Here is a 7,062-nt window from a genome sequence, read left to right on the forward strand (position 1 = left end):
GTGTCCTGAGAATGTGACTGGGGCAAGTCTCCTAAACTTTTCAATCAACCCACTGCCATCTTGATCTGAGGTGGAGGCAGCTGAGGCCGGCATGCTATTTTTCATAACTTGGGTCATGGTCCCCATTGTTCTGAAGAATTCCCCAAAGGCTTCGGTGTTGTCATTACTGGAACTCGCATTATTGGTACGAGTCCTCGTCATCTTTGTTCTACCACAAGTACACCCTGTCACTAACCTATCCAAGAACCATTCTAAGGACACTTCTAAGACTCTCTAGGCCAAGAATCCTATCCTACCTGCTTTGATACAATAACTGTCACGAACCCACCCTCTACCCCCTGCCGTTCACAACGGAGGGAGACAGAGTGTGGGTCCGTGATCCAGAGGTAATGAATGCCACTCATGTCAAAGTGTGCTCATTGCTTTAGAAAGGCGGTAATCAAATCAAAACACGAAATAAATAAAAAACTCTAAACACAAACATACATTAAACTGACATACATTAAACTGGGCATAATAAAACTGAAAGTTATATTTATAGATTTACAAACATAGAGTATTACAATCGTCTAAGGTACCAAAGGCCCAGATACAAAAATACATAGCTCTAACAAAAACAAGAACATGGCCCATGACCAATCAAACACATACAAACAAAGGTCTTCTCAGCAGGTGCAGGTCCTCAGAACCACCAAAACGCTCACCCAACCAACTGCCCTTGACCTGCAGCTACTACTCTACAAGGATAAAAAGTAAAGGAATGAGCTATAAAGCCCAGTAAGTAGAATCAGATGTCATGCTTTACTATTATATCCAGCAAGGAGTCATGAGTAATTCTTTTTTGAGATAAGTAATAATAATCACACAAGCATTATTTAAAACACCAATTTATCAGGTCTTATCAGCACAAGTATCATAACGAATCACAAAAGCTATAAATTTGAACTATTACCATTGTGTAACAACATCAACATGTATATTAACCAACTCACTCTCTAGGTCACCTACTCCCGAAGTAGAGGCCCTATTCATCAAGCCAAGCTAATCCCATTTCCTACTATCTCTATCATCACTCAGAAGGGAAGGCAATGACAAGTGGGTGCCCCACTTCGTAATGCCTTCACGCACACACACATAGTCCCCAGCACGCTTTGCCGTTTTTTATAGGCAACGGCCTTGCAAGACACTACTCCCTACGCCACTTTGGCTAGGAGCACCACACCGTTAAGGTGTCATATGACTATAAATGGGGGAGCGACACCCATCATCATCAACCCGACTCCCGTCCTATCATTGTGCGAGCCGGAGGTCATGACTCAACAGTGCAATATGCTCAAAGCACGTCGACAAGTCACATATCACAATATGGTCATGCAATGTACTCAAAGGGTGCCAATCAGTCACAAAGCACAGTATGGTCATGCAATACGCTCAAAGCATGCCAATCAGTCACAAATCACATTATGGCCATGCAATACGCTCAAAGGATGCCAATCATTCACAAAGCACAGTATGGTCATGCAATACGCTCAAAACATACTAATCAGTCACAAAGCACAGTATAGTCATGCAATACGCTCAAAGCATGCCAATCATTCACAAATCACAGTATGGCCATACAATACGCTCAAAGCATGCCAATCAGTCACAAAATACAGTATGGTCATGCAATACGCTCAAAGCATGCCAATCAATCACAAATCACAATAATGCATATCACGATATCACATATCTCAGTACGGTCGTGCAATACGCTCAAAGCATGCCAATCAATCACATATCACGATAACACATATCACAGTATCACATATCTCAGTATGTGGCTGACCACATGGGCCAGGTCACATAACACATATCGCATATCATAACAAGACACGTATCACAATGTACACACACATCCGAGCAATACCAGTTCTGAAATCATGCTTATTTGGAATAACATGGCCCTTATCACATGCATTTGTCTCATGCACTTATCACGTGCATTTATCTCATGCACTTATCACATGCATTTATCTCATGCACTTATCACATAAATTTATCTCATGCACTTATCACATGCATTTATCTCATGTACTTATCACATGCACTCATCACGTCATCACATACTACAATTGGATGATCTATCATATTCGTAGTCCGCTACATCTGAGTAAGGCATAATCAATAAGCACTCATTCACTCTTTAGCATACATGTCTTTCATAAACATGCCTCATAAACATTTGTTCTTTTAGCATTCACTATTTCATAAGCATAACTGATTTCAACCATGCATAGCCAATGATTTCATGAGTACATTCCATTTCACATCATAGGTACGCCTTATTTCAATCATACTTATACTTAGTCAAGTATTCACTGATCTTTCATTTAGTACTGGTTTGGGCCTAAATCGGGGGCGTTTTGGTCAACTAATTAACCATTACAATAAAATGGAAAGATTCTGGAATTCTCTACATTCATAAAAGTGACATTACTCTAGACAAATGAACATTGTTTCCAAATCATAGAAAATCTTTACATGATTTTGAAACAAATTTGAATCAAGACACACGTATCTTTCAAATGGGGGTGGTTTGAAAGCATTTTGACTTCATTTGGTTAGCCAAAAGCTCATGCCACCAAAGGTCAAATTCTGAACTCCGCTGACTTCTGCTAATAGTGACATATCCCTATTCACGAAGGCGTAACTTTCAATCTAAAAGGAATTTCAAAATAATTTCAACAAGAAACCTTTAGTACATACATAGATCTTTCAAATGGTAGTGGTTTGAGTAAAATTGGAGTCAATTTGGTTAGCCAAAACTCATAGTAACAGAGGCAACATATATGAATTTCAGTGAAAACTGCCAACGGTGACATGTTTGCATAATTTGAAACATAACGCCTCATTTATAAATAATTTGAGAAAAGTTTAAACATGAAAATCATAGTAGACACATGCATATTTCCAATGGACTGATTTGCTATCATTTGGATGTCATTTGATAGGTCAACAGAATGCCACAAAAACATGAAACTTTATGGGAATTTCACTGTGTGTGCATGAAATTTCTCAAGTAACAATCATTTATTCGCAAATTTGGTTAGACATTAACATTAAACCTTTTTCATCTTGAATTAGACTCACATGAATACCAAATCAAATATTTTCATGATCAACAAAAGAATTTCATTACCCCAAATCGTCATGCAATGAAAGCCCAATTTTCTGGAAAACAGGGCCCTCTTCTAGCATAGTTTTGCAACATACAGCCACATGCATAGTGAGATTTCATCCATAACCAAACTTAAGCCTTATACAATGCACATTCATGCTCATACTTACATTCATACACACACATGATTTCATATCTGGATGTACCAACGAAAAACATGCATCATTAGAGCATGGAAGTGAATCTACGTACTTGAAGTTCCCCTACATAGTATTTCTCCAAGGTCAAGTCTTCAATGGAGGGTCTTGAACTTGAGGCTCAAAGGGCGAAAGCATGGCTGAGAAAGATAGAGAAAATCCTCGAGAGGGATGTGAAGGGGTGAAATAAATAGGAAAATGAATGTGGTAGCATGCAACAAGTGGCAACAAGGGCCTCCACATGGCACACATTTTACAAGTGGCATACACAAGGCACACAAATTAACAAGCAAGGGACAAGTGGCTCATAAACATGAGAGAAAAGAAGAGGAAGTTCCCCTGGACCACCCTATAAAGCTGCGCCCGACGGCCCACATCTCACACGGCAGCTCACACCTACATCGTGCACGACGGCACTCCCTTTCTACCTCTTACTGCCGAGCGTGCTCTCTCCTCTCCTCTCTCTTCACTGCCCCCCGCATGCTCTCTCCTCTCCGCTCTCTTCACAGCCGTGTGCACGCTCACATTGCCACATGCTTTCTCCTCTCCTCTCTCCACTGCCGCGCACATGCTCACACTGTCGTGCGTGCTCCATCCTCTCCTCTCTCTTCACTACCCCGCGCATGCTCACACTGTCGTGCACGCTCTCTCCTCTCCTCTCTCTTCACTGCCGCACAAGCCCTCACACTGCTGTGCACTCTCTCTCCTCTCCTCTCTCTTCACTGTCGTTCACACGCACACAGTGCCGGGAGCGCTGTCTCCTCTCCTCTCTCGTCTCCAGCCATGCATTCCAACTGGCCGTGAAAGTCTGGGTCGTCACACTTCCTGAGTCGACAGTCAAGAGGGTTCTTATTATTTAGCTGCTCTGATCACCAGAGAGCATAGCGTTTGCACGAATAGGGGGATTCTTGTCACTATTTCTCCCCTCATTCTATCTCTTGCCAGCCAGTCCCTCATTTTAATGAGCCTTTATAGAGGAGTACAAACGAATCCACATTGCAGTTTTCGGTGTAAGAGAACAGAGCAACATGTTAAAGCCTGAGGAGAGTTATAGAGACCCCATTTTAAAAATAGTAAATTATGCGCTTTTCCTGAACCCATAGAACTACATTATTTCAATAGACCCCTAAACCATAGACCACCGTAATCCATGATCCCCGTCCTAGCAAATCTTGTAGTGTTTAGTAGTTACCTATTTTAAACTTAGAAAATCTTATAGGTTTTAGTAGTTATCCATTCTACACACCTAATTTCCTATTTTTCACCTAACATATCTTATAGGTTTTAATAGTTATCCATTCTACACAACCCTTTTGAATTTATAAAAAGACATTATCGTACCTCTTTTGGAGGGGTGGGACGTGTAGGACAGAGAGAAGGTGGGACATGTAGACCTATAGGAAATCAGATAAAGAGATAAAGCCCAAAGAGAAACTGAGAAATAGAGAGAGCCCAAAGAGAAATTCAACCAAGCCAAGGCCTGGTCAAAACCTGAAGAGAGACAAAGATGATGCAGGGCATAAACTCAGTCGGTCTTAATACGGGCGAGGCCTCGAAGCCTCGGGTTTGTCGGGCCAACAGGCCTGGCCATGTATTTTTCTCATTTTTTTTAGTTTTTAGTTTTTTTGTTAGATCTAGGTTTTATTTTCTATTTCATTCACTCTTTCGTGTTTTCAGATCTATGCTGGCTCTGCCACTGATCTGAGAGTGGATCTACTCAATTTTTAGTAAATCTGGCCTCAAATTAAAATTTGATTTTTTCTACTATCTCTATCACTACTTTTTTTTAAAATCAGTTTGTGGTGTTCAGATTTGAGGGATCTAGATCTCTCCGATTTGCATTGTAAACAGTTTGGCGCCCACCATGGGGCATTTCAAGCTAGATCCGAGCACGAAATATGACTTTTTATTCAGTGTTTTCTATTTTCTTTATAAAAAAATCAGTTCTTGAGGCATCTCAAGGATTAAATCAATACACTGAGCTTTGTTGTCGGCCATATTCGTGTAAGCGTTGCACTTCTGGTTTGGCCCTCTCCTAACTATTTGTACCTCTTTGCACCTTTTGTTACCACTTTATCGTTCTTTTTGTTTTCTACTTCTTCATTCTTTAAAAATAAAAAATAAAATAACATAAAATAAAATAGGGGTTTCCTCTTATGGAAATTTGCTTCATGCGGACTTCATCACCTACTTTTTACATTTTGCTGACATTTTTGTTTTGCTTGTTTTTTTTTCTGTTTTTGCACCTTACAAATTTTGCTTTTCAAGTTTGAATTCCTTTTCGGTTTCTTCAAACACAGAAAACTTTCATAAGGTTAAGCTTAGGGTACAGTTTTCCTTTTCAAATACAAATTCTAAGAAAAAAAATATAAAAAAATAAAAAATCATTGTCTTTTCAGGCCATTTTTTTTTTATCTTGTTCTTCTTTTCTTTTTTTAAAAAAGAATTATTTTGTCATGAAAATGGAAATCTAGTAAAGCCTTTTTTATTTTCAAAAAAATACAAAAAAAAAAAACTACTCTTCCAAAAGAAAAAAAAAAGAAAGAAAGAAAGATTAGTTTCTTCTCTTGTAATTTAGCACTTGAATTAATATATATATATATATATATATATATATATATATATATATATATATATATATATATATATATATATATATATATATATATATATATATATATATATATATATATATATATATATATATCACTTTTGACGTAATTTGGCTTTCCACAAAAAATTTGTTTGCCCTTTATTTATTCTATTTTCCTTCTTTTCTTAGTTGAAAAAAAGTCAAGAAAATTACTTCGTTTTTTTTTAAAGGTCTTTGCCACCTCCAAAAAAACAAAAAAAGAAAAAATCTTTTTACTAGCTTTGTATCATCTATTTTCTTTTGTATCCTCCATCCTTATCTTCTCTTTCCAAAAGAAATACATGCTCCTTGTTGCTTATTATTTGGATGGATAAAGCCTGTGCCTTTTCTTTCTTAATATATATATGGCCTTTTAGTGCTTACAATTTGGTTAGATTTTTTTTATTGTTGCTTTTTGTTGCTTACAATTTGGTTAGATTAGCTTTGTTCGCATTCAAATCTCCTGCCTTTTTTTAAGAATTCTTTTTTAAAAAAGAAAAACAATCCTTCTTTCCATTATTTTGGAGTTGATCTACATAATTTGTTTCCAATTTTCATCTTCTTTGATATTCACGGGATTTTGTTACCAATTTTAATCTTCTTTGATATTGAGATTGAGAGAAAATAAGGAGAAAAAATGGGGAAAGGAGATTGAGAAGAAAGAGCAGGGAAAGATCTCTGGAAGGGAGATTGAGAGAAAATAGAGAGAATAAATAGGGAAAAGAGATTGAGAGAAAATAGGAAAAAAAGATTGTGAGAGCGAGTGTGTGTGTGTGTTTTAGGACATGAGAGAGAGAAAAAACAAAAAAAAATTATTATTTTAAAAACCACTTGCTTTTCAAAAAAAAAAAAATTCTTTTAAGGCCATCTTGCTTTCCAAAAAATAAATAAAGCCCTTCTCATTTTTGGAAAAAGAAAGATCATTTTTGTGAAAAATTGTTTTGTCTTTTTTCAGATCATTCTATCTCAGAAAAAAAAAAAAAAAAAGAGGGGGTGTTTAAGGTCATCTTTCTTATCCACTATATAAAAAAAAAAGGTATCTTCAGTTATTTTTATTTTAAAATAAAAAATAT

The 7,062-nt window shown here is 37.1% G+C and overlaps 1 long non-coding RNA gene across 1 annotated transcript; it reads right to left on the reverse strand.

Moving 5' to 3' along the window:
- Positions 1 to 520: 520 nt before the first annotated feature.
- LOC148779814 (uncharacterized) lies at positions 521 to 3,502 on the reverse strand. The gene is made up of 2 exons (XR_016043515.1): positions 3,413 to 3,502; positions 521 to 737 (listed from the first exon to the last, which is right to left on the reverse strand). It is a non-coding gene; the product is annotated as an uncharacterized LOC148779814 (long non-coding RNA).
- Between the last annotated feature and the right edge of the window lie 3,560 nt (positions 3,503 to 7,062).

This window comes from Amborella trichopoda, chromosome 11 (genome assembly GCF_054954075.1).
Source record: "Amborella trichopoda isolate Santa Cruz 75 chromosome 11, AtrichopodaSantaCruz75HAP2 v2.0, whole genome shotgun sequence".
NCBI lineage: Eukaryota > Viridiplantae > Streptophyta > Magnoliopsida > Amborellales > Amborellaceae > Amborella > Amborella trichopoda.